The 27,212-nt window shown below is 47.8% G+C and overlaps 1 protein-coding gene across 1 annotated transcript in view; it reads left to right on the top strand.

Moving 5' to 3' along the window:
* CENPS (centromere protein S) overlaps positions 1-27,212 on the top strand; it is a 263,548-nt gene that overhangs the window by 161,604 nt on the left and 74,732 nt on the right. The window lies entirely within an intron of this gene.

Raw genomic sequence — 27,212 nt, 5'->3', positions numbered from 1 at the left:
ATCAAGTTCCACAATGCCTTTAGTACTGGGACGAGAAAGAGGGGCTTAGACATGCAGGCACTAAACTACAAAGTTCTAATGACCCACACCTGAGTGGGACCTTTGAATATATAAGGCCAGCTCTTGTGAAGGCCATTAAAGGAGCAAGGAGAAGTTGTAGAGTTGCAGGAAAGGAAGAAGTGAGACTCCAGAGCCGCTGTCGCTATTAATGTGGATGTTGGTCCTGAGATGGTCTCCGCAGCTGAGAGCCTTGAATGCAGAGGCTGCGTAGTAGGAAGCAGCGTGGTAGTAAGCTTCCCCCTGGGGAGAGAGGCTCTCCAAACTGCGCACTGTGTCCCGGTGGCTGGCGAACACCGAGTGTGCTAGGAGCAGGGGAAGCTCCTTTCCTGGTCAGCACAGGCCGCAGGTAACCTGAAGCAGTCTTGAAAGGCAGAAGACCTGGAACGAAGCATGGCGGCGGACCGAGCTGATGCGCTTCCAGACACTGGTGAGTTTACCATGAACGGGTAATCCTGGTAGGCTCTGTGATCAACCGCTGGCCACAGAAAGCACTTTTGAATTCTGAACCAATAGAAGGAAGTCACATTGGCATAAGCAGGACTTATTAAACCGACAAAGGAAAGCTTATAATCCTATCTAAGCCAATACTATTACAAGTCAAAGAGGGGGCAATACTTAAGCAGGCTTAATACAAACTCCATTGCCAAAGTAAAGAAGGGGCAATACTGAAGCCAGTCAACCGTCATTGCCAAATTAAGATTGGGCAACACCTCAAACAGCAAGTAGACCACATTGGCTAAACAACAAGAGCATTTGTTAGAGGAATTGTACCCATCGTTGCAAGAGTGCGGAAGAGGCAAAAGTTGAACAAGACTTTAACCAGCATTGCCAAAGAAGGGCAAGGGTGCTAAAGAAACTTTCAGTTATTTGATGTAAAAGTGGGGGGTGGGGTGAGTGGCTGGAGGGACACCCTCCTGATGGAGTTCTACGAGGAGCGAAGCATAACCTGCACTACATGTGGCAAATAGAACGGTGGCAAAAACAGCACAAATGTGTCATGTCTTCTCAGAAGAAGTTTTATGTGTTAGGGAGAATTCTATCTTTAGGCTGAATTTCCTAACCTAGTGAGTCCCCCAGCAGCTTTGCTGGATTTCTGGAGTTTGTTTTTTTCCTCCTGCCAAGAGTGAGACTCTTTTTCTCCCACTCTTGGACATGATTTATGGTATTCCTTTGACTGGTAATGTGTTTTATGGGCTATGGGGTCCTTTACTCCATAGGGTCTCATGTGTTTTTACTATGTGTGTTACACAGCACCCTCCGTGCAGTAACACAGGGGTGTCGTAGTGACACCCCACCATAGACTCCATACCCTGGGACTGACTACTGTCTCCCAGGGCATGTAAAGTCACCATTGGCTTTACTAGTCCAAAATTATTAACAGAAACCAGTACAAACCATCATATTGTGGATGTACTGGTCGGGGCAATTCGATTGCCCCGGGGTCTGTTAGTCGAGGGGGCACGTCTACGTCCCCCCTGATCGAGTTTTGGCTGGTGGCAGTGGAAACTACTTTTTATATTCGACCGCGAATATTTCCCTATGGGATTTTCCCATTGTTCGAGGCTACCAACTTTAATTATTTAATTCTCATAGCCTCGAACATACCGCCGGTTTATTTAATTAATATTAATTCTCCGGTTGGTATTTTTTGCCAAGACTCGATTCAAAAATGGCGTTTGTGTTCTCTTCTGTGACTCCAACCCAAGTCGAGCCCTTTGTTCCACTTTTTGGTGGGCTTCTCCACAGAAGCCTCCAATAGTGGTGCCACTCTGTCTGGGTACCACAGGGGGTGTGGGAGGGGGTTTAGGCACCATGGACTGAGATACCTTGGTAACTCAAGTCGCACTCTTGTGTGATTTGCCCAAGTGGTGAGCCGGCGGGCTCACCACTTAGCATGTTTGATTGACAGCTAGGCTGAGTGAATGGGGGTATGCTTCATAAAAGCAGGGCTTTGGGGACTGGAACTTCAGAAGTCGCCACAGGACCTGAGAATCCGACGAGGGAGAAGCTGAGCCGACCTACCACAACGACACCACCGGTGGAGCCCTGCAGAACCGACTCACCACTTCCCGACGACAGAGAAGATCTCCCGGCTGGAGAGGCGTCTTCCCCTGACTGGTGGGCACAACCAGTTTACCTTTCTTTCTTCGCACCCCAGACCGGTTTGTGGTCGAACTGCCCGTGCCAAGCACCCCGGCGGCCGGATAGCCACTCACCACTGAAACGCGAATCAACGGACCGCTCCTTGTACCTGAGAAACTCAGCGGCTGGTTTCTTCCCTGGCAGCGCAATGGACTCCTGTCTTCCTCCACAACGAGATCCTCTCCTCCCCCGAACGAAGCACCGACTTGCATCCGCTGCCAGGAAAAACTGCCCCCGCTGGAGTGTTCTCACCACTTTAAGGTACCGTGTCTGCCAGGCCTCCCTTTCTAAAGATTGCTACAAGGTAATAATAACTCCTTAACCTTCTGGACTGGGCTGGCCGCCTTGACCCTCTAACTGGACCCTTTCTTTGGTCCAACTCCTTTTTGAACCATTACAAGACTTTTGTGCACTGCAACCGTGTGACCTTGGACACATTTCGTTTTGATCCTCTTAAAGCGGATCTGGCCTACTGACTCTGAATTCACGGTTTTACTTTGCCTTCCTCTCTTGTTATGTTCTTGTAAAAGTGTTGGGATCTGTTTCAATTCGTTCTCTGCTTTTCTCTCCCTTTTTAAAACGAACTATTAGAGTGCCATCTACGTTAAGCGCTCACCGCTGTCTGAAAATAAGTGGGGCTTTACTTAAGACTTGTCTAATATTCTTTTAAGGGAGTGTATATCTTTTAGTGACCCGTGTTTTTGAATTGCTTACTATTAGTGCCTGTGTGTTTTTCTAGATGTGGTTTTAAATAAATAATTATATCTCTTTTATACCAAGCCCTGGTCAGTGTTTACTTGTTCTATTGTGTGCTCTTGGCCTATTGTGAATACTCTGTATACTGCCTAATCTTCTTGAGGGAAGTCTGACTGCTCAGCCACAGCTACCAAGTGAATCTGTGTGGTACAGACTGCTACCAAGTGGGTTTACTGCCAAACACCTGTAGTCTTAAATCTTTTGCAGTGGTCCCAGAGGGAACTGCACAGGTTTCTGCCTAACAGTATGTTTATGCTTTTGAAAGTAAGACTGTTTTTAAAAAAGGTTTAAAAATGCACCACAGAGTACTTGTAGTAGTGTTGGGAGCTTTTAGTCCTGGTAGGTGGGTATACCAGGGCAGGGACTTTGTAGTGGTAGTTCTGGCAAGTTAGTGGACCAGGAAGAAATCATTGGAGTACTGCATTATTCTATTGTACTGCATTGTGGTTGAAGGTTGTGGAGAAGTGGCAAGGTCACTAAAGCGTTTTGATTGTCAAGAGGAGGAAGTTCTGTTGACTGTTTGCTATACCTGGCGAGATGAAGACGTGTCTAATTGAACTGTTGGTTAAAGTCCAAGTGAGAAACTTTTGGAGCAATAAAAACTTTATGATCCAAACTTGGCTACAAATAAGAATTTGCCAACTTAAACTTGTGAGTGAAAATTTTGCTTCGAATCTGGGGAAGAGGGGCCGATCCAGGTTACTAGGATATACAGTTAATAGGTTTATGTTGAACTTAACTGTTTTCTGTTACATTTGAATTGCCATACATCTCCTTATGAGTTTGTATAAGTGTGAGGGACAGATTCCTTTTGTTGGAGTGTTTTCCTTTAGTTTATTTGATGGGCAGGGTAAATCCTTGTTAGGTTAGGGATATTGAGGAGTTTATCCAACCTTTGGGTTAATAAAATGGCTTCTTTTGAAAATCCTTTACCAAGTTGTCTGCATCACATTTCTGACCTCTCAAAATACATGCATATATTTCAATGCAAAAAGTTTTTAAATTGTACCTATAACATTCTACAAACTATTACGAAACCTTAGAAAAACAAAGGTAACCACATAAGATATTATCAATACATTAAAAAATATATTATATTTTAATCCAATATCATGGTAACATTAATTCACCCATGAACATAAATATCAAATAATGAAATTATCATCTTTTTATAAAATATTAAAAACGCAATTAAATGTACACCTTAATACATCATCAAACTAACATATATATGTTTGTAATGCAAAATTACTCCAGGATTGGAACTTTTTTTTTTTTTTTACATATAATTCGTTTTCACTTCTTTTTAAAAATAAAATATTCGGCACATACTTAAACTAACTTTAACATCTAAATAAAAACTATATGCATAAACATTTCAATTTTATAATTTATATTCTAAAAATAAAAAATATATTTTAAAATTACTAATAGTAATGTAGAGTGTCTGGTGTGTCGCCCAGAATGTGTTTTGTACTGAGTGAACCAAAGTGCACACAGTGGATTTACTTTTCACATTTTGCAGTGACCTGCACTGCTGAGTCTTTCTTCCGGACCTTGTTGCTTTTGTGACTCCTAGTCTCGCTGAGTCTGTTTGCTGTTGCTGTGTCCAGATGCTCCCCCCTCCTGCCGACGCTTGCTCCAAAAACCTTCTGTATAGCGGAGTGCGGTAGAGAGTCTGGTGTCTGGTGTTCGATGGAAGAGGATGTTGCTGAGAAGCACCAAACGCCTTCTAATGCACGTCATTTATCTCCTGTTTCCCTTCCTGCAGACTTGTTACGGCCATCGCACGAGCTGAGGGTGAGTGACCAAAAACTGATGGCTATGAAATCCTCTATTTGTTCATCTGATAACCCTGTTCATTCATCTATTATTATTATTTTGCATTTTTAAAGCGCTCACACAGCCCGCGGGCATCTAGGCGCTGTTACAGGAATTGTTTATTTTTTAGTTGCATCATTGTTCTTTTTTTTGTCTTAGTTGCGTATTTATAACACGCTTAAATACGAAGAGGTTTCTAAGCCCAGACCCAGGGATCGAACCTGTGTTGCTTCGGGTCGTCTTACTTCCAAGGTGAGCATGTTGCCGCTGAGCTATCCTCCCGGGACGCCTCTTGCAGGTCGCTACACCAATTAGCTCACAGCCTGGGACACTAACTGGGGATACAGCTCTGGTCACGCTACAATTCAGTGATTCATGTGCTGAAAGGGGCATTATCATTAGCGAAAATAACACGCAGCCTGAATTGCCTCTCCCCCAAGAGCCACCTGTGACTGACGTCCTAACAAGAACCTTGGATGCTCCACTAAGGACGTTGCAGCCCCGTTCTCCATGCACCCGTCAACACTCGTCAGGGCACTAGTTCATAAGAGCCCTTCTACTAACATTGACCTCAATTTAACTAGGCCTCAATCGCCTACGGAGCTGATTTGCGTCGACCCTGAGGCTTGCGCGATGGAGACGATTTTGCCTGTGGCCCCCTCTTCTCCTGTGGAGTAGTTGGACTTAATTAACAGGGCTACAGAAAAGTAACTGGGCCAAGGGCAGGCCTTCCCAGAACCAGACACCCACGGTTCAATGGTCAAGCATTTATTGTTGGGCAAGCAATCCAGAGTTAAGCCTGCTGCCGATGACCCAAACGCCTTCTTCAAAAAAAGGCCAGCGATTTGTTGGACAGCTCCAAAAGCAAACGCTCCCCGGGTAAAAAATGTTACCGCTCCGAACTTGCCTTCAGTTAAGGACAAACCGGCGCATACTTTCCATAAACTGATAAAACATGGTGCAGGCCCAGGGGCTTTGGTGCCTTCTATGTTTTAAAAGAAAAATCGGGAGCCACCAGGGGGTGCTGAGATGTACTGACGTCTCTCAGCTAGTCTCCTCCACAAGGGCAGATTCAGGGGTCTGAGCCCCCCTCCCCCCAAGGACCCCCACAGTGAGTTCCTACTCCCCTTAGGAGCATCCTGAACGGACCTAGATCCGAAAGGGAGAAAACCCGGTCCTCAGGGGCGCTTTCTAAGTGGAGTTCGGGTACTGCATATCGAGAGCGAGGAGCCGTGGTTCCCCGCCCGGGACTCGCTTCCCTGTAATCCGGCACCGACGGAAGGAGAGACCTGGCCAGCTTGGGGGGGGGGGGGGGGGGGTGAGAGGCTCTGAGCAAGGGAGGCTCCCCCACCGAGGTATCTACTGTGTATCGGCCCCCCACCTCCTCTCTGCACCAGCGCCACGAGAATTCCCGCCTGAGGCGCTGCTCCCGGGCCTCGCGTATTACAAGCACGGCCATAAATCATCTTCGGAGCTGCTGAGGCCCGGTGCAGAGCCCGTGACTGTGTGATTAGCATAGCAGAGGGCGGGTTGTGGGATCGGGACCCTCCCGACCTGGGCTGCCCGAACTTCCACAACAAACCCTGAGGACGTGATCACAGAAGATGTGGTGCATTAGCCCTGGACTGTAGAGCAGCCGGCCTCGGATGTGAGGGGCTTTGGAGGGTGTAGCGGGCAAGGGGCACCACAACCGTCTTGGCTCACAGTGTGAACACTGTACTCCCCAGGGCCTTGTTGGAGCCGAGTATTGAGAACGGCAGGTTTCCAGCGGGACCTGGACGCCATCTCCCCTGCGCTGTCTATCCCAGCAGCCTGCCAACACGAAGCAACGAGATTGGCTCCGCTTCCTGGAAGGTGTAACGCTCACCTGACTCCCACGGAGGCGCTGGTCTAGTCTGGGTTGCTGTGGCCTCTTCGAGCGTGATGCGCAGAACTCGGAACACCGACTGAACAGGACCCTCAAATCTTGCTTGTCTGGCCCGTAGGAATATCCTTCTGCAGATGAGAAAGGGGATTAACAGTCTGCAGAATAGTGTGCTTGCTCCCCCTTGCCCCCTTCGTTCTTCTCTAACTTCCTCCGAAATCCCCGGTTGAAGCTCACCTTATGGTTTGAAAGGATGAACTCCCCAGTCCTGCTTCTGGCGCAGGGGCGCGTGTTTGTCCAGTTACTTCACTGGTTTTCAGAATGGCGCTGGCAAAATCCACTTGACTTTTCCGAGCGGAATGCCGTAAGTATGAAGATTACAAAAGTTCAAGTGTTGAGCCTCCTTTTCTGTTGCCTTCCTAACCTGTGATCTGTCCTTTATTTCAGGTGCAGAATGAAGGTGATGCGTTGAGGGATTGAATTGCCGATGGTAAACTCAGGTGAGTTAGCGATGGGGGCGATCCCTCTTAATGTCTTTATATTCCTCCAGTAATGTCTTTTGTCCTTTCCCCATAGGGGCCGGGGTGCGGTACCTGCCAACGAAGCGGCGCCGACCCGAAATGAGGAATGGTCCACCAACAGAAGACCGGTAAGTGTTATGGCGGAAAATTAGGCTTTCCTCATATGTTCCTTCTGCTCACCTTTTGTCTCTTCTTCTCTCACCTAGGCGCAGAGATGTGGCGACCGGTGCAGACCGTCGCGGTGGAGCCAGAAGAACTCCCGAGGACAGGTGAGTGAAGCGCAGCGCTGCAGCGAGCAACACGGTGCTTTTAAATGAAAGTCTTTTCTCAGGAACGCTGGCGTGAAGGTTCCGGATGCAGGTAAGAAGTTTGATAAAATTCTTGGTTTTCACCTTTCTCTTCTCTTCTTTCCTTACAGGTGTTCCAGGATCGAGGCGGGCATGGCTGGAGACCAGATGCAGGAGCAGACACGGTGAGCGTTCAGCTGCTTGGATGCAGAACAACGCGAAGCGTGAGCTACTGTCTGGGCGTGGCTTAAATATCCCCCAAAGTAGTTCCAGGTAAGTATCCTTCCCTGGCCACGCCCGAGTGGCAAAATAGTCCCAATGAAAAAATAGTCCCTTTCAGGTCTCAGGGAGGCCTGAATCTTGCAGCATGGTCTGCATCAGGTAAGTGCACAAAACACCTTCCTTTATGAGCCTGGCGCCTATGGCGCCAGGACTGATGTCCAACATGAGCCTGGCGCCAACGGCGCCAGGACAGAGTCCAAAGAGCCCCTATAAGGGGCCGCTGGGCTTTTACCCGGGGGCATGATGCCTGCTCCCGGGGGTGCTTGGCCTGGCCTGGTGCTCCGGGGGTAGGCATCATGACAGAAGGGCATTTGGCGCTCCCCCTCCGGTTGACGTTTGAAGGGCCAGCTCCTATGGTGCTCCGGGGTGGAACTGACCTACAGGCGCTGAGAGCCCTCGGCCCTCCGAGTGCACTGCGGGTGAGCCATCCCCTCAGTGAGGTAACGAGAGGGCTTCCCAACTGCGCTCCCCCTAAACGTTTTGGGATTAACATGATAGCCTGTGATTGATATGGACCAGTACCCCCTTGGCTCCATAGCTTACATCTTAAGTGACTTTGCAGACCCTAACTACTCTGCCCCCCACCCACACTCCTTTACGAGGCACCACTCGGCAGCGTATCTCTCCATCTATCCCCGGGCTAACCTGAGATCTCTCCTTGCCAGGGTGGGGAAAGACTGAACTATTTATTTGGGGGCCTCCCCTTGGGGGTGTGGATGAAGTGGGGGTGTGTCGGGTCCTTCGGAGAGGGGGAGGGAGCTGCTGAGGGGATCTGCGCGCCTCGTGGAACAACATAGTGTAGATAGCGCAGCCCGAAGAAAACCTTAGCCCCCAATCAACGACTAAGAACTGTGCTGCGTCTCCAAAGAAGCCTTGCTGCTGTTAAACTCCTGCACCCTGAGGCGAGGACCCGGGGAGCGGCCCCCCATTCCCGCTGTGGGGGATGTGATAATAGGATGACTTCTCTTCTCCTAAGTGGTTCGGAGTGCTCCCCAATCTGCTCCCAGCCGCCCCCCCCGATGGACTGGGCGAAAGCCCTGCAAAGGTTCCGCCACTCCCCAGCCGCGATGCAGGTATACCCCTCCATGGCCTGCCACGGAGCAATCGGAAGCTATGGACGCCCAATCAGTGAGCAGGGGTATGGCGGCCCTGCTGGAGGAGATCTGGAGTTTCAGAGCAGATATTGGCAAACGGCTGGACTCTTTGGATAAAAAAAGTGGACTCGGTGGATGACAGGGTTCAAGCCCTTGAGGCCAACCAAAACTCGGTCGACCTCCTCGAGACCCAATTTGACATGCGTCTATCAGAACTGGAAAGGAGGGAGGAGAAAGTTACCCTAAAACTTGACCTGGAAAACAGAGAACGCTGCAGTAATCTGAGATTCCTGGGAGTCCCTGAATGGGAGGGGGAAACTCGAGCGGATATTTTAAAGACGATAAACTCTGTCATAAGTAAAATGTTCGATGGGGGCAACACCAGCGAGCCTATAATCGACAGAGCCCACAGGACAGAGGCTGCCACGAGTGGTCCCAGACCGATTCTGGTTAAGTTTCACTATTATTCAGAGAAGACTAAGATCCTGGAGCTTGTGCGGATGAAAGGGCCGATTGACTGGGAAGGCTCCAAGGTCACAATTTACCAAGACCTTTCTACCCTAACATTGGCGCGCTGCCGACTATGCGGCCCCCTAACGAAGTGGCTTCAGCCCAAAGGTGTGCGATACAGATTGGGCCATTCATTTTCGCAATTTTTTTTAATACGAGGGTAATAAACTCTGGTTAAAGGATGACATCCAGAGTGTGACCCAGGAGGAGGGTGCAGAGAACAAAGGTGCCAAATTGATGGGGCCCAGAAGTACCAACAGAAATACTGAAAGACGCTGTGTCCGTGGCCACAGGAAATATTGAAGAGTGGCACCCCCTTACACGAGCAGGCTACCACCTGACCTGGTTCCGGTCTTCCAATACGCTAGGGAGAGAAGTGGGGAGACTCGAACCAATTGCATGTTCTTGGGATGCCTAAGGGGAACCACATACCCCCTTCAGAGGATATATTCATTGTTGTGCTGTTTATGCTGACAGTTGCTGTTTCTGAAAGGGTAGGGGGTTGGGAATGGTGGAGGTGCTTTGTCTAGTTTGAAGTTTTATGGGTGGGGTGGCTCAGAACCTTGGTGTTTGTTGTCTTTTTGTGGGTAACCGCCCTGGTGGAGGCAGACGTTGGTGGCCTGGTCGGACGGCAACTTCGATGCCGAAGGGGACGGGTGGGGGTGGGTTTTGCAATTCAATAGGGTATACAACTGTTTGAAACAACTGTCTGGAGACACCAAGCTGTTGAGGCTAGAATATTTAGTGGGAGACCCGAAACATCTCAGAGAGGGAGCCTTGGTGAAACTTGGGCCCTTGGTAGATCAGTGCTTGGACAGCTCCCCCCCGGATGGCTGAAGTAATCCACTCGCTGACCCTAGTTGTGAAGAAATTTAACAAATTGAATTTGCACTTTGTTTCTCCAAGAAACCCATTGGGCCAGGTACGGGGAGCCGGCCCTCAGAGCTAAATCCATACAAGGAGTCTTTCACGCATCATGCCAAGCTAAGAAAAGAGGGGTGGCGACAGTGGTCTCTCCAATCCAAGAGCGCATTTTACCCTAAAGGCCCAATCTAGGGATCCAGAAGGTCGATACATAATGATCAAATGGTGAAATTAAGGGCTTCAGGGTGACCTTGGTCTTGATCTACGTCCCTTACGAGGCCCAGGATCGTTATTGGTCGGAGGTGAAATCCAAAATTATGGCCTGCACAGAGGGAGCTCTTCTGGTGGGATGGGGGGGGGGCTTCAATATGGTCCTAGACCCAGACCGTGACATGAAATCCGAGCGCCCTTACATAGATTCCCAGATGCAAGAAAGGATGGCCGCCTCATTTCGGAACTCCACGACGAATTGGGGCTTAGTGACTCCCACTTGGCACGTGAGGGTCGTGACTCCTTATTTACATTTTATTCCGGTCCCCACTCGTCATTTTCCAGAATGGACTATATTTTGGTTGACTGCTTGCTCTATAGTAGAATTTCCAAAGTCAGTGTGGAATTGACTCCTTGGTCGGACCACGGCTTAGTGGTAGTCCAGATGGGCATGTAACGACCTTCTGTTGAAGGATAAAGAACTATCCCAGTCATTCTTGGCTACCTTAGAGTATTTTCCTATCGACGATAATGGGCAGGTGGGGGTTGCAGGGGTTTAGGGGGTCTTTTAAAGCTACGATCAGGGGTGTCCTTATTGGAATGGGATCGGCGAGGAAGCGGGAGTGGTGCCAAGAGGAGTTTCTCCTGAGAGACAAGATAAAGGCCATCCAGCCGGGGGGTAAGTTACGATCCCAGATGGTCCCTGGGAAGTGAGCAGAACTCCATCAGCTAAAAGCGAAACTGGGCGCTCTTAGTTGGGCAAACCGAGAGGAAACTATCCTTTCTTAAACAAAGGTGTATGGAGAAGGGGAAGAAGGCTGACAAGATCCTAGCCTGGAGACTGCGAGAGCTCAGAAATAGTAGAAGAGTAGATTCACTGGCTCTGCCAGGTGGGGCTAAATGTCAGGACGATAGTGGGATAGCGGAGCAATTCCGCATTTATTACAAGCTTCCTCTATAAGACAGAATATGCTGGGGACAGAACTGATATAGTTTCCTTGACTCGGTACCAATCCCATGCCTCCCACCGGAGAAGTCGGACTACCTGGAGAGACCTATAATGCCCCAAGAAGTGGTTGATACCATGGGTTCTATGAAAGCGAGTACAACTCCGGGAGATGATGGGTTCACAGTTTTTTTATAAGTCCTTCCGCTCCACCCTGGCCCCATTCCTGTCTAAATTGTTTAATGCAGTTCTTGATTCAGGTTCCCTTCCTCAATCCTTGTTATCAACCCGTATAGTGGTCATCCCTAAGGAAGGGAAAAGATCCCACTAGCTGCCAGTCCTACCGTACCATTTCCCTGCTCAACACGGATGTGAAGGGCCTAGCCAAGCTTCTGCCTTCGCTAGTGCATGGGGATCAGGTTGGATTTATACCAGGTAGGCAGGGAGCTGACAATATTAGGAAATCTTTAGATCTCATGCACGACGTAGCGATCAATAACATGGAGGCCTACCTTCTTTCATTGGACTCTGAAAAGGCCTTTGATAGTGTCAAATGGTCAGACATGGGCAAGGTTATGCAGAAGATGGGACTGAGGGAAAAGTTCTGTGGGTGGATTGCCTCTCTGTACAATGGCCCCACTGCCAGAGTGGCGGTTAATGGGACGGTCTCTGCCCCGTTCTCCCTCACCAGGGGAACTAGGCAGGGCTGTCCGATCTCGCCCCTTCTCCATGCTCTTGCAATGGAGCCTTTGGCTATAGCCATAAAACAATATCAAGGGATTACAGGGATTCGATGTGGGGATCTAGACTTCAAACTTTCACTCTTCGCGGATGACATCCTCGCTTACATAACCAATTTGCAGAGCTCTCTCCCGAACCTCCTGGACCTGATCCATTCTTTTAGTGCCTTTTCTGGTCTGAATATTAACCCAACGAAATCCTGCTTAATGCCTACGGGTAGGGCTGATGGGGACTCAAAGGGAAGGGAAACATTGGGGGGCATTAGAATTGAGCGTATAGGACGCCTTACCTGGGAATCCTCCTTCTGAGGGATCTGAACCTCCTTTTCAAATTGAATTTCCACCCCATCCTTACTAAAATGAAATCCGATCTCCAACGTTGGGCTCCCTTGACCCTCTCTTGGTTCGGGCGGATGGTATCTATTAAGATGAATATTCTATCCCGGCTTCTCTACCTCTTTTCCTCTCTCCCGGACTCTATTCCGGATTCATACTTCGGGTCCCTTCATTCTATGGTACACCGTTTAATCTGGAACGGCAAGAAGTCTAGGATTAAGCATGTTACTCTGACACTCTCAAAATTTTATGGGGGGTTCGGACTGCCAGACTTCCGTCTTTACCATAAGGCAGCCCAATTGAGGGTGATGTCGGAGCACTCGAGAGACGACCTGCAAACCTATTGGACATATATCGAAGACATCCATGCCCACCCCAGAAAAGTGAGGGACCTTCATTGGGCCCCTAAAAAAGACCTTCCTAGTAATATCAGAAACCATCCTACTTTATCTGTCTTGTGGTCGCTTTGGAAACACGATAGGGTGAACTCCCCTCTCTTCCCGGCCCTCCCTCCTGTCTTCCGTATGGGGTCCCCCACTGGATCTGGGTAGAAGGGATCTGCGGGGCACGCAGAGGTGGTCGGATTTAGGCCTGGAACGGGCTGCTCAGTTCTTCCAACAGGGAGCCTTCGTCGACTACGACACTCTAGTGGGGGCCATGGGGAAACAACCCATTGTCGATATTTGAGTATCTTCGAGTCAAGGGGATCTTGACCAATTCCGGGTGGGTTGAAGCCCTTGCCCGTTCCCTTAAGCCGCTTGAAAGAATCCTTGTTGAATCCCCAACTAGCAGAGGCTCCCTGTCCAGATTTTATAAGGTCCTGATTGTGGCAGATTTAGAGGGTAGACAAGGTTTTAAGAAACAGTGGGAGGAGAGGGTGGGGAATGTGGTTCAAGAATCTACTTGGGCTGGGATCTTTGTGACCCTTTTTTCGGGCTCCTTGTATATGTCTGCCATGGAGCACAACTTTAAGATCCTGCACGCATGGCACCTTACGCCAGAGAGACTTTCTAAAATGTATCTGAATGTTTCCCCCCTCTGCCCTTGGGAATGTGGCCAGCGCGGAACCTGGTTCCACCTATGGTGGGACTGCCCAGCCATACAGATTTATTGGTCAGAGCTCCTGAGTTGGATTAAGGAGATTGTGGGCATCTCCGAGCTTCTCTTTGGTATCCCTGCCCCGGAGGCGGACTCGTCTGCCCTGCCCAAAGTGGTCCAAGCTATGTTGCATGCAGGGATACTGGCCCTTGCATAGAATTGGAAGAACAACTTGGTGCCCTCTAAATCTGTATGGCTCACTAAACTTTGGACGATTTTCACCTATGAGATGTTAACAGCATTAACACACGATACCATGAGTTAATTTTTGCTGGATTGGTCAGCGGTTTTACTACATGCAGACTGTGAAGCTATGAGACTCTGAGACCCCTTGATTGATTCCGGCCTCCTTTATGTGTATTCCTAACAACTACTGATTATCGGTCGAGCCCATCATGTCAGCCCAAGCATTCTGTTGGGTCCCTGACTGATATGTAACGTAGCCTCCATAGCCTGTACGATTTTGGATGTATGTTTGCAGGGGGTGGGAGAGGGTGGCGGGGTAGGAGGGTGATCTATGCCAATGCTATTAGTGAACTATTAATGTGCATGTTCTGTGGAAAATAGTCAATAAAATGTAAGTGGGACAAAAATAAAAATCCTCTCCAGCCCTCTGTTACTTTGATGGGGGATACTTTGGATGTTGACATTTTAGAAGGAGTAGAAGCCTGGATCTGGCCTCTCTGTGAGGTCGAGCAACCCTCTGTGGCACCTGGGGTGGTGCCGTCGCTAATTGTTCCATTTAACTTCCAAGCACCAGCTGCTTTTCCAGACCCCCTGCTGCAACCCCCCTCTTGGGTTGGAATTTAAAGGGTCCTTTCCTTCCCCTATGAATAAGTTGTCTTTATTTCCTAATCAGCAAAAAATACAACCGCCAACAGCAGCTGAGATCTTATCTGGCTCTAGTGGACAGGCACCCTCTACTGAAGCTCCACCTTCTGTCCTTCAGATGGACAACCTTGTATTAGGGGTTTCCAGGCCATGCAACATTCCTGGTAGGTCTGAGAGTGAAGACTCGTAAGAAGTGCAAGCGGCGGGTTTGGATGTTTGGCCAGAAAGCGTGCCAGCGATCCCTCAGATTACACGCCACAACCAGCAGCATATTGACTCTGTGTTGACTCAGTCTTTCCACTTACCTAATGTTTCGAAAACTCAGCCTGATCCTCAACATCTAATGGCGGAGCCTAGGAAGGAGAAATTGGATTTATTTTCAATTATGTCAACACTCACTATTGCCTTGGCCCCGTTCACAAAGTTGTATGAGCAATTGAACGACACGGCTAAGGATCATACTACTCTATTGGCCATGCTTCATACTAAACTTATTTTTCTGGAAGGCTTTGTGATGGCAAATAGTGACAGACCGGCTGGGCAAAAACCTCATTGTGAGCAGGTGCTCCATCAGCCGTATGCCACAAGGCCTACCATCTCCAAATCAGTGCAGACATCTAATGTCTCCTTGGCAGGTGACTTAACGACGGAAGGCCGGGAGTATCTGTCTCATCCACAATATAGGTCAACTCAATAGGGAAGGTTGGGACCTTGCTCCAGCAATGAAGAGGCTCTCCATGCTGTTACAGTTGGGGCAGAGGCTGATCTCCCAGGTGGTGGGGCTTTTCCAATGTCATTCCTCCCAGGACCCTGGCGGCTGGAACATTGATAAAAAAAACATCCAATAAATCTGGCTCTGCAATTCAAATTGTTATCCAAAAATCTGCTCCTGGGTGTAGGACAGGTACTCCTAAACCGGCCCCCTCAAAAGCTGCCTAGGGTATCTGGTCTTTCTGGTTTGGCAGCCAGAAGTGTAGCTGTAAATAAATCTGGACCGGTGCTCCCAGTGACAGAGCCCTTGAGTCCGACCTCTGTGGCCTTGTTGGAATTTTCCATCTACTCAGTGAGTCAAGTATAACAGTGGATAAGGTTGTGACGCTGGCGGGTCACAGCAAAAGCCGAAGCCCTGCAGCTGGTGAATTGAGGAAGCCGGTCCCAGATTCTCCCATTTTCCAGACTTTGATGAAAAACATCAGCAAGGTTCACCCCCTAACTTCAGGGGAGCAGTTCTCTGGGATGCACTCAGCCATTAAGACTCAGACTCTTCACCCGCCTTAAGAAGTAGAGGGTCGGATGTGCGTGAAGCTGCACCTTTCACTGAGACCTTGTGGCCCTAGCTCTGGAAATCTAGTGAATAAAATCATTAATACTCAGTCTCTTAAGTTGGAATAAATTGTGGACAAACAGGACTATTTTGAATTGAACGATTATGGATCTTCTACATTCAATTCCGTGTTTGAGATCCTTGTACTCCTCTGACCTGTCGCTGATTGAATTCTGCGAAGATAACTGTCTAGATGTAGTCTTTCTCCATATCATTTCTCCAGTGGTAAAAACAGGTTGATGGAGGCCGCCGAAAGCCTAATCATTTTGGGTTTCTATGTTACGGCCGTAAAAACAGAAGTGACGAGTCCCACCTGGGTAAATCAGACACTGGTGCCAAACGCCAACGTGCCGGTTGTTCGTGATAACCTTAGTAGAGAGACAGAAGCGTCTCATTTAATTCTGCCTAAGCAACAACCTAACTGGAATAGAGGCAGAGGACCGGCGGGATCCCTGCAGGAAGATTCTAACTGCGAACTGGCCTACGGTCTCCAACCTGGACACGTATCTATTCACGCACCTGTTCTAGCAGCAGGGTCAGGATTGCTGCAAGGACCCTTTGAAGAGAAAAATAATAAATAAAGATCCGGTGGGAGTGGGCAGAGTTCCATCTGGACCACTGGTAAAAATATCTGTCAGTAGAAGCTTCTTCACCCACTTGCCTGGTTAGATGCAAGCCTGCGGCAACAGATGCAAGAAAATCAACCTCGCTCAGTGGAGATTGGTCGTGGCTCTCAGGGGCCCAAGTGGCTAATAGATCTTTGTAGCCATTCAAGGCCAACATCCACGGGCCGCCCAGTGCAACTTCCACTGCTATCTCCTTAGTGAAAAGAAAGTTTAAATTGATCTCATGGAACACCTGGGGATTTTCCCCATCTCACTGTCCCTTCGGACATAAATTTGGGCGATGATGACTTGCTTTGTTTCCAGGAGACCTGGTTGAGGCAGACCCCGGGTAGGGATGGATTTGCAATCTCCATCAATCCTGCTAAAAAAGAGATCCTGGGCCGCCCTTACGCCGGCCTTCTGATAGCAGTAAGAACGGGCAGCCCTTTTTATCTATTAAATTCACTAAACAAGAATTTGTTGACGCAAGTTTCTACTATTGGTTGGGAAGATTACGACCCCCAGGTCTTGCAACCATCAAACTGATCAATTTCTACTGGAACCGTGTCTAGATGGGTGTTCATAGGCCAAATTGCTGAAGTTTTGGACGATAGTGTAAGGCAAAATGGGCCAGCTCACGTGATTTTATGTGGTGAGCTCAACATTCCGGGTTTAGCAATAGTGGCGCAAGATTCGAACTAGAATTCTGATGATCCACGTTCCACTAGAAGGCAACTTTGGTGTAGTCTAATGGACGCCCACGACATGCACATCTTTGAACGATAACTGTACTGGCGACAGGCCACCGCAACGACATGGAAGAATTTGGGGACGACCTCTATTCTAGACTAAATATACGTCTCAAAAAGTTTGCTCCCTCTAATCGAGCGCTTTCAAATCATCAAAACCATACATAGTGACCACCATTTGCTTCAACTGCAGTCGTCTCCCACAGACTGTCTGGTACGGGAGTACTTTTCATCGGCTCTTGTCACTTGTAAAAAAGGTCTTCGTCTGAAACTTGCTCCGCCAGAGATTAACTTACTTTTAACTGAATTTTCTTGGTCTGGTGCATCTGTAAACTACTCCCCTGTGTTGGAGCAATTCCATCGCGATCCACGGAGGGGTGGATCAGTTCATAACTTTAAACGCGCATTCGACCCTGAACTAGTCTCACAAAGGAAAGTGGCAAGACAAACTACCCAAAGAGCCAAGAAATCAGGACTCGCAAAGGACGCTGAGGTAGCAAAAACCTCTGAATTTCGCTACAAGAACTGGTTACGTGACTCCAGCTATATGCGCCTTCAACGAGATGCTGAGGCTATGCTATCAGCTCTGGGGAGTAGAGATCCAGATAGATTTTGATCTTTGATCAAGGAGGATGATCTTGCTTTGAAAGCAGACCAAACCAATCTGATTGGGGAAAACATATGGTCTTCACATTTTGGTAAATTATTCACTGCTCCTGATGTGCCGGATACTTCATTCAATAGTAATGACGACACAGATCCGTGGGTTGTTGCGGTCTGCCCCGTGGGTATTACCCGAAGAATAATGAAGTTGAAAAATTCCAGAGCTCCAAGGCCCGACGGTTTGTCAAACCTAATGTTGAAGGAGTTCCCCGAGGCTTGGGCTGCCTTCATTTCATGTCTGTTCGAGCAAATAGCCCGGTTCCATCTGCTGCCCTCTTCATGGTTAAGGGAGGTGGGATGGTAGGGATGGCGGCAGTGAATCGAGACAAAGGAACAGGGCGGGTCAAAGGGACACAACAGGAAGGAACGATGGAACGGATCAACCATGGATAAGAAAGACATGGGCCAGATAAAGATCCTATTGCAGAATATCAGGGGGGATGAACACACCGACGAAGAGAGCAAAACTGGATAGACAAGCTTGGAGAATGAGAGCAGACATCGTCATGTTCCAAGAAAGGCATATAAAAAAAGAGCGAGAAAACCAAGACTAGAATAAGAGGGGCCTTGCGTATATTCCAGTCCAATGCATAGGGGAAGAGAGCAGGAGTCCTCATAGCCATACAAGACAGCCTGCAGGCGTAAGTACAGAACTTTCTAGCGAATAAAGAGGGAAGATATATCTTTGTCAATGTGACACTGGAAGGAAAATGTTCAACGCTTTCATCAATCTATTCCCCCAACGCTGGGCAGGACGGATTTATTAAAGGCAACCTGGAGGTGCTCAAAGAATACGCGACTGGGAATATTATCCTGGGAGAGGACATAAGCGTGGCGTGGGACCCCAAACTAGACATGAGCGCCAAAACGCGCTTGGAAGCAAGCACACCCCCGAAGACAATGAAGAAGGCGTTTGAAACACTGTCCCTCCATGACCTGTGGCGAGCAAAAAAGGGGCAACAGCACGTTTTCACATATTACTCCCACATATATAACTCGCAATCGAGAATTTACTACATGTGGGCATCAACGGCCCTGGTTGGGAGGGTCACAGAGATGACGTTGGCTCGCACTCCGATCACGCCCCCAAAATAACCTCTTTCAACATACGGAGCACGAGAGGGTGAATGTGGCCCTGGAGATTCCAGTCAGATATTCTGTAAGACAACGGACAACGTGATGGTGTATACGATCAAGGGGAAAATAGATACTTACTTCACAGAGAACAACACGGGAGCGACCCCCCCACCCCCCAAGAGATGGTGTGGGATGCGTTCAAAGCAATCCTTTGGGGAGAAATAGCAGCCCCGAAGGCAAGAAGAGACAAACCGCTCGCACAATGGGAAACAGACCTAGAGGAGAAGCTGGCAGACGCAAGAAGGGAGCATGTGAACAATCCAAGAAAACAAAACTAGTCTTGAAACACATCCAAGGTCAATTGGGGATGCTCCAGACACGAAAAACAGAATTAACCCTACTGAGAACCAAACAGTACTACTTGTCTGCCAACAAGGCAGATAAACTCCTGGCAAGGCAACTCCGCGAGAAGGCACGAAAGATTACAATATTGAAGTTAAAAAACCCATAAGGGGATACCAAAACAACCAACAAAGAAATGGGAGATATTATGAGGACATATTACCAGACCCTGTACCGATCGGAGAACCCGAACGAGGAGGACCAGAAGAAATACCTCAACGACATTACAGTACCCCAAATATCAGAAGAAAGCAAACGATCACTAGAGAAGGACATCCAGCCGGAGGAAATTATCCAGGCAATCAAGAAGTTGCCAAATAACAAAGCCCCGGGACCAGACGGCTACACCGAGGTCATCTATAGGACATTTCAAGATTCACTGGTCCCTAGATGGACAAAACTATTCAATAACTTCAAGCCACAAGGCAACATAACACCTTCAATGAACGAGGCGAAGTTAGTGATATTTCCCAAACCAGGAAAGGATCCGACCCTACCAGGGTCGTACCGCCCAATTGCCCTAATCAATATGGACGCCAAGCTCTACACCAAGATACTGACGGACAGACTCTCTGCTCACTTAACAACATTGGTGGCCCCAGATCAAGCAGGTTTCAACCCGAACTGAAGAGACAGACCGCGGCCAACACGAGAAGGGTATGCCACCTTATAGAAAAGGCGAAATGCACGAAAACACAGGCAATACTAGTTGCGTTGGACGCCGAAAAAGCATTGGACAGAGTCGAATGGACACAACTCTTCTCTGCGATGGAATGCATAGGCCTCAGGCAATCTAGCAATATGAATGGTTAAGGCAAATTGCAAGACTATCTCGATGAGGATATCAATAAATGTTTTCCTGTCACCCAGTGTTGCACTAACCAGAAGTACAAAACAAGGATGTCCGCTATCTCCTCTTCTTTATGCTCTGTACCTGGAACCCCTGCTCACGAAAATACAGATGCAACGTCAGATCAAGGGTATCCAGATGGGAGGAAAAGAACATAAAACAATGGCCTTTGCAGACGACATGCTTTTGGCCATGTCAAATCCAGACCAATCTCTCCCAGCACTACTCTCGGAACTGGACACATTCGGAACCATCTCCGGACTCAAAATTAACAAACACAAGTCAGAGATCCTAAACTTCACAATGGACCCAGAGGTCCTCGAAGAACTGTCGGCAAAATCAGTATGAAAATAGCATCAAACAATATCACCTATCTAGGAGTCAAGCTGACACCACTATATACAGCAAACTTCCTGAGCTTTCTAACTCAGCTGAAGGCGACCCTAGAGAAATGTAACCCCCTCAACACCTCATGGTGGGGCAGGATGATGGCGGTCAAAATGACAATCCTACCTAAGCTCCTCTACTACTTCCAGACGCTCCCGATAAAGCTCACGAAAATTTTTTTCAGGTCATTAAACAAGATGATATCTGCCTACATATGGAAAAACAAGAAGCCAAGAATAGCAATGACGACGCTAACAGCACAGAAACAAGAAGGTGGACTGGCACTTCCACATTTTTGGAAATAATATGAAGCTGCACAATTACGAGTATTAAAGGAATAGGTGGCGCACTCCCCCCTACATAGCTGGGCGAAACAAGGTAGTGGCAGGCACCCCTCTTTCCAACCTCCTCTGGAGAAATATAGGCACCCAAACGCCAAAGTCAGCGAAGTCATGGGGGCAGGCTTGGACGCATTGGACACAGCAGTCAAGCGAGGAAAGCTGACGACATACCAGTCACCCTTCACACCGATGTTTGGGAATCCAGATTTCCAACTCGGGATGGACCAAAACGCTTTCACCATTGGAAACAAGCAGGATGCACCAAAATTCAACACATGTACAAGGGGGTCAGCAATCAAGACATTCCGGGAATGCCTCCAGCAGGTGGGAATAAAACCATCAGACGAGTATCAACACCTTCAACTAGCACATTGGTTGGCGACCCCGGCTAACACGGAGGCTGCCACAAGGCCGCTGACAAAATTTGAAACGCTCATGACAATGGACACAGGGTCCCACAGACTAGTATCAAATCTGTACAATCTCTTGAATGAGCAAGGAGAAGAGGTGCAATGGAACTAAATGAAGTGGGAGAGGATGTTGGGAGAACCAATACTGCGAGACCAATGGAAAGAGGTATGGCATAAAATTCCAAAACTGGCGCGGTCTATTCAACTGAGAGAAACATGGCAAAAAAAACTTCCCCAATGGCATCTTACCCCCCAAAAGACTGCATACTATCTATCCCACCTCCAACGAGAACTGCTGGCAAGGCTGCCAGCAACTGGGCGTCTGGAAACACATGTGGTGGAGCTGGCCAGCCTTAAACTTCTGGAAGGATATTACAGAACAAGTAGGGAAAATGGTGAAGGGAACAGAAAGCCTGGAAGTTAGGGTTTGGCTGGCGGGCTTCTGGAACCCGACACAGAGAACACACACTAAAAAGCAACAGAAAGGTATAATGATGCTAATCATAGCAGCCTGGCTAACAATAGCACAACACTGCGCAGAAAGACCCCCTGACACAACTGCAATGGCTCCAGAAAGTATGGAATTTCACCTCGTTAGAATGGGTGACATAAAATTCAGGGAACTCCAGAAGAATTCCATTCAAACTGGGGTACCATCCTGATATATCTGCAGAGCGACTACATGCTACAATGGAGCCCGCACAAGATCCATATCCTGAACATATTCTAGCAAGAGCAAGAGAACAATAAAAGATGAACTCAAGGAAGATGTCCGCCATCCAGGGGTAGAGGGAGGGAACAGGGTGGGGAGAGGTAAGAAGGGGCGTGGGGGAGGTTTGTTGAAATGTTGATTGTAATGTTCAGATGTAAAGCCAATAAAAATATTCAACCAAAAAAAAAGGGGGATGGAGGTTGGGGTTCTGCTGCATACAAATCAGAGGTTTCAAGGAAGGAAGTCACTTGGACTATGGAGGGCAGGCTCCTCCTGGTGCAGGGCTTGTGGGGAGCTATGAAAATAGCGGTGATCTTGATCTACGGCCCGATCAGGAACAGGTTGCTTTTGTAAAAGTTCTCTTAATATCGTCTTGGGGATTGAAGTGGACTTGCACATCTTGGGCACATGGGTGGGGGAGGAGGGGTGATTTTAATATGTGGGCAGTTCCTATCTTGGATAGCTTAGTGGAGGGAGAAGGGAAAGGGGGCGGTCAAGGGTGCAGACTCAAGGGTTGGGGGGGGCTTTGTAGTATTTTAGCATCCTGGGGGTCGGCAGATGTGTGGATGCATGTGTACCCCCAGGGGAGGTGAGGTAACCTTCCATTCTGTCCTTCACGGCACCTATAATAGGATTCGCTATTTGTTACTGGACACAGGGGTGGTGGGTGGATGGTTACGAGCTGCGGCTGGTTGGCTGGACCACGATCTGGTTGTCATCTGTATTTACACGGGGGATGTTGAGAGGGACTCTCGTTGGACTTGCAATGATGTTCTATGGAGGAAGAATGTCTTATTTCCGGTAGCAATGAAAATCTTAAGGCAAACACTGGAGAGGTTAAGGTCGGTACAGTGGGGGACGCAGGTAAAGCAACCTGGATGGGGTGGTTTATACGAGAGGGGGCATGCAGTGTGGGATATATTGACCCACTCAACAGCATTTCCCCACATCACCAAGCTGCAGTTGCGCAGTAACCACAAAATGGTTGCGCTGGCTCCTTTGAGCGCATGGCTAAAAACTGCGTTTTGCAATAACAAAAAATGGCTGCACCGTCTTGCCAAGCGCACACCGGGCAGGGTGGAACAAAGGGGGCACATTGAAGGAGATTGCCAGTGTGTTCCGACATAAATCAGAGGAAGAAAGTAGAAAAAGCAGCGTTGCTTGCTGCAAAAGCCAAAATCCGCATTGAAAAGAAACACTTTTTCACCTTTAAGAAAAAAATGCAGCTTTGACGCTAAATTCCCTCTGTTCCTTAAAGCCACTGTGATTAATAAACCCTACCGAGCCCTGTGTGTTTCACTGTGCCTCAGCAAAACCAGGCATGATTCTGAATTAACAAGCCTTGTCAAACCAACTCTAAAAAAAAAAAATCAACCAGGACCTTTACATTGACTTACACGGGAAACGCGGTCATTTTCTTCGCAAAAGTATCCAAAACTCAGCTGTTCAGAGAGAGAGACTCTTAACTAGCTGAGCCATGCCTGTTTCAATGTATCCTTGCTTCAGACCAACTCCAGCCTTTCAAGAGAATAACTATAGCTGCAAGACAGTGTGTGAATTTGCCGGAGAAGAAAAGTTGAATTTAAGAAGGAAGGCCAGCTGCACCACATGTATGTAAAAAAAAAAATAAAAAAAAAAAATGGGCCTTTGCAAATTAAAGAAAAACAAATGCCTGTGTGTTGGAACAGTACGCTGGTGAATGAAAGCCTGCCCGTCTTTAGCAATATGAAGGGGTTTGGTGCTGGTGAGATTATATAACCTGGGTTATTTTATGCAACCGGCTTGCTTTAATTCTGGATCTAAGATCAGAAATTAAAGGTTAAAACAATTGTGGCTGGAGTTGCAAGTTGAAAAACAGGTTTTCTGCTTGGAGGGGTGGCACCATAAGGAGGGCTCTCTCTCAGCAGATACTGACAACCCCCTGATAATTACGGGGTTGAACAGACTTTCGTCTCTGCTGGGACTCTGAAATAAAGCTTCCAGGGAAGGAAGTCTGAAGTGTGAATGGGCAATATAACTTCAATCGAGAAACCCCCACCATGCTGTGAAGGAAATAGACTTCTATCTCTGCAGCAAGACTTTGAAAAATTGTAAAAATGTCAGTTTACAGGTGATTTTTGTTTTTTTTGTGCTTTCTTTTGAGACCTCGTAGAACTCACTGACCCCTTGGGGACACAAAGGGCAACATATTGAGGATAAATAGAAAAGTATCAATGTTGCAAACAAACATTTGTACATGCATTCCTTGGGATAATTTGCATCTGTGTATAAAGTTATGGAAGTTTAGGCCAAATCTTTCATGCTCAAAATTACCAAAATGTATCAGAAGGGCGAAATAAGGTCCCACAGGCTGGAGGATTGGACCGATATGTGCTGCACACAATATGAAACCTGTGTATATAATTTGCTAAGAGATTGTGCCAAAAACATACATTTATACAATTGCAATCAGATTTTAAGTAAAGTAATTGTGGGAGTTTTTGGACATTGTAAAACTCGCCTCATAAATCTGACATTCCCTTGGAAATCCAACCATTTGAGAGCAAGGCAGAGACTAGCACCCCGGCCCAATCCAAGTTGTTTAGGGGCATGCTTAGTTAACCCTGCCCAGCCTATACCTTGATGATGTCAGGCATGACAAGACTCTAGAGAGACACTATTCCTGATTTCCTGTGTTGCATTCCTGTTCCAGTCATCTTCCAGAACCAGGCTCCAAATACAAGGCCAAGCATTGCTGATCCTACTCCAGGGCCCACTGCAAAACCCAAGCAGTGCTGATCCCCTTCCCAGCAAGGCCTCAAATCTAAGAACCCACTCAATTTCCCATTTACAAGGGGAAAGCTGTGATACCTTTTGCATTTTGATCCAGCCTGGCTTGCTGCCACTCACTGCATGCTGCTGCAATCCTGCTACCCTGATGACCTTTAGTAGCCAATGACCAGAATTGGCCATCCAGTCCCTGCCAGGCGGTCACCAGGAGCGCACAGCTGTTTGCCAGGTGCCCTGCTTTGTAGTGACCAAATCCGATTGACTGTCCGAACAGCCCAAAACTAAAAAGCGGATTGTCAGTATTTCATCGCCCCATAGAAATCCCTAGTATGCCTTGTCTTGCATTGTCCTCATCCCACTTTGTCATCCTATCCTTATCCTGATAACTTGTCCAACTGTCAGAATTCTCTGTGCATTTTGTCATTAATCTCCAAGCATCAGCGCTAATTTCCTCTTAATTTCTGTTTTGCATAGATCATATGTCATTAGCAATATTTTGATTAAATAAACAAATTTTCCTTTAAAAAAAGGGGTACACTGTGTGAAGGGTTACATCTACAGTGTACCTTAGAGAATTCAAGGTGGCGTACCTCTTTCCTTAGTCCTTAAATCTAGTTTAAAGTAAAACTGTTCTTTTCACAAACTGATTTCCTTTCCAATTTCACCCTTCATTTTACTCAAAGCGCGCCTCCTTCTATATTGCATAACTCTTTCAATTTACCAGCTAGAAACTTACTTTCAATTCCCCTTAGAAATATATAACGGTTACAATCAATATAAAAACCGCCATCCAAATCAGTGTATTTCACCGCTTTTTTATTAAAAACTGTTTATGGTAATTTTAGGTGGGAATTGCAACGTGTTATTTGACTGCAATCTGTTTTAAACTTTCAACTCATTTCTGAACTGTATGCTTTTGGTAATCCATTCTTTGTGATTGGTAGTATCTTTGCATTGTTGCTTTAGTAAGTAATCGTATTTGCTTCAAGGTTTTCAACACACATTCATTGATTTATCCATTTCCAAATGTAATTTCACCACATTGCAAGGGGTTTAAAATCCGTTTTTCTCTCCGATTTGGGGAGGGAAGGACTGTAACGCTCACCTGATTCCCGTAGAGGCGCCGGTCTTGACTGGGCGTATACCGTATCTTCAAAGGTGATGTGTAACTCACGGCTGGCTCTTTTGGCTGGACCTCTGTGCACTATATGTCTGACTCGAAGGGTAAGATGTCTGCAGATAGAAAATATGGGATTAATGAACTGGGTTATTGAATGTCTCTCTCTTCTTCCCTTTCTCTTCTCCTGTAGAACCCCAAAGGTTAACGCTCTCACCTTAGGTAAGTGAACGCCGTGCTCTCCATCTGCCTCGGGGCAGGGTGCTGTAACCAGTTTCTTCACTGGATAAGGGGAGCAGGCCTCTTGACTTCAGAGGACTGCTGTCCGTCGTTTACTGCACGAACGGTAAGTTTCGAGTAATTCTAATGTCTTTAAAGTCTTTAGTAATGATGCCTCTTGTTTTGCAGGGTTCCGGCGATGGCGGATGACGGGCTGAAGTGAGTTGAAGATGGAGCCCGTGTGATGAATAGAAGCGCCTGGAAGCACGTAAGTAAGCGCTTGTTGCCTGCTTCACGATGCGCTCTAACTGTCTTTTTATTTTGCAGGTACAAGTTCGGAGCGACTGCAGGGTGCCGGAATACCCACTGGTTAGATGTGGAAAGGAGTAATGGCACGTGAGTATTAATGTTCCCCAATGTCTTTAAACGCACCTTGTTTTGTCTTTCAGATGCGGGATGCAGCGCCGAAGGCCTCCGGAGCGTGCAAAGAGTTGGTAAGCTTTTGTCTTTCAGATGCCGGACTGCAGTGCGAAGACCTCCGGAGCGCACGAAGAGTAGGTAAGCCTTTGTCTTTCAGATGCCGGAATGCAGCGCGAGGCGTTGGTGACAGCCGATGGACCAGGTAAGTGAAGCGCTGTCACTGAAGACCGTAATGCTAACCTGTTCTTTCTTGTCTTTATAGGTGTTGCTGAAGACTGGATTCAGGATGGTAAGCCTTTTTCCTTAGGCCCAGGATCAGATGCAGAAGACACGATGAGCGTTCTGCTGCAGAGGATGCAGAATAACGCAAAGCAAGATTCATCCATCGGGTGTGGTTTAAATAGCCTCCTGTAGTGCTTAGGTGTCTCCTTCCACAGCCACGCCTGGGTAAGAAAAGAGTTCCTGCTTTCCAGAAGAGTTCCAGTGTTCTGAACCTAGGGAGTGGCTCCTGCCCCACCCAACAGGAAAAGTAGTTCCAAACAGAAGAGGATCAGAGGCTCAACTGGCAGGCAAGTAAGCAGCATGGTCTGCTGCAGGTAAGTCCACCCAAGCATTATGAGCCCGGCGCTTCCAGCGCTGGGACTGGGCATATTTATGAGCCTGGTGCCACTGGCGCCAGGACTGGGTCCAAAAGGTCCCAATTGGGACTGGTTGGCACTCGGAACCTGGGTTATGGATCTGCTTCCAAGGGAGTTGGGAAAACCCTGACCTTTTGGAAGCAGAGATCATGACAAGGACGGATTTA

Source organism: Ambystoma mexicanum, chromosome 8 (genome assembly GCF_040938575.1).
Source record: "Ambystoma mexicanum isolate Mex_15411 chromosome 8, UKY_AmexF1_1, whole genome shotgun sequence".
In the NCBI taxonomy this organism is placed as follows: Eukaryota; Metazoa; Chordata; class Amphibia; order Caudata; family Ambystomatidae; genus Ambystoma; species Ambystoma mexicanum.
Note: the sequence above shows the minus strand (reverse complement) of the source record. Positions and strands in the feature narration are given on the sequence as shown.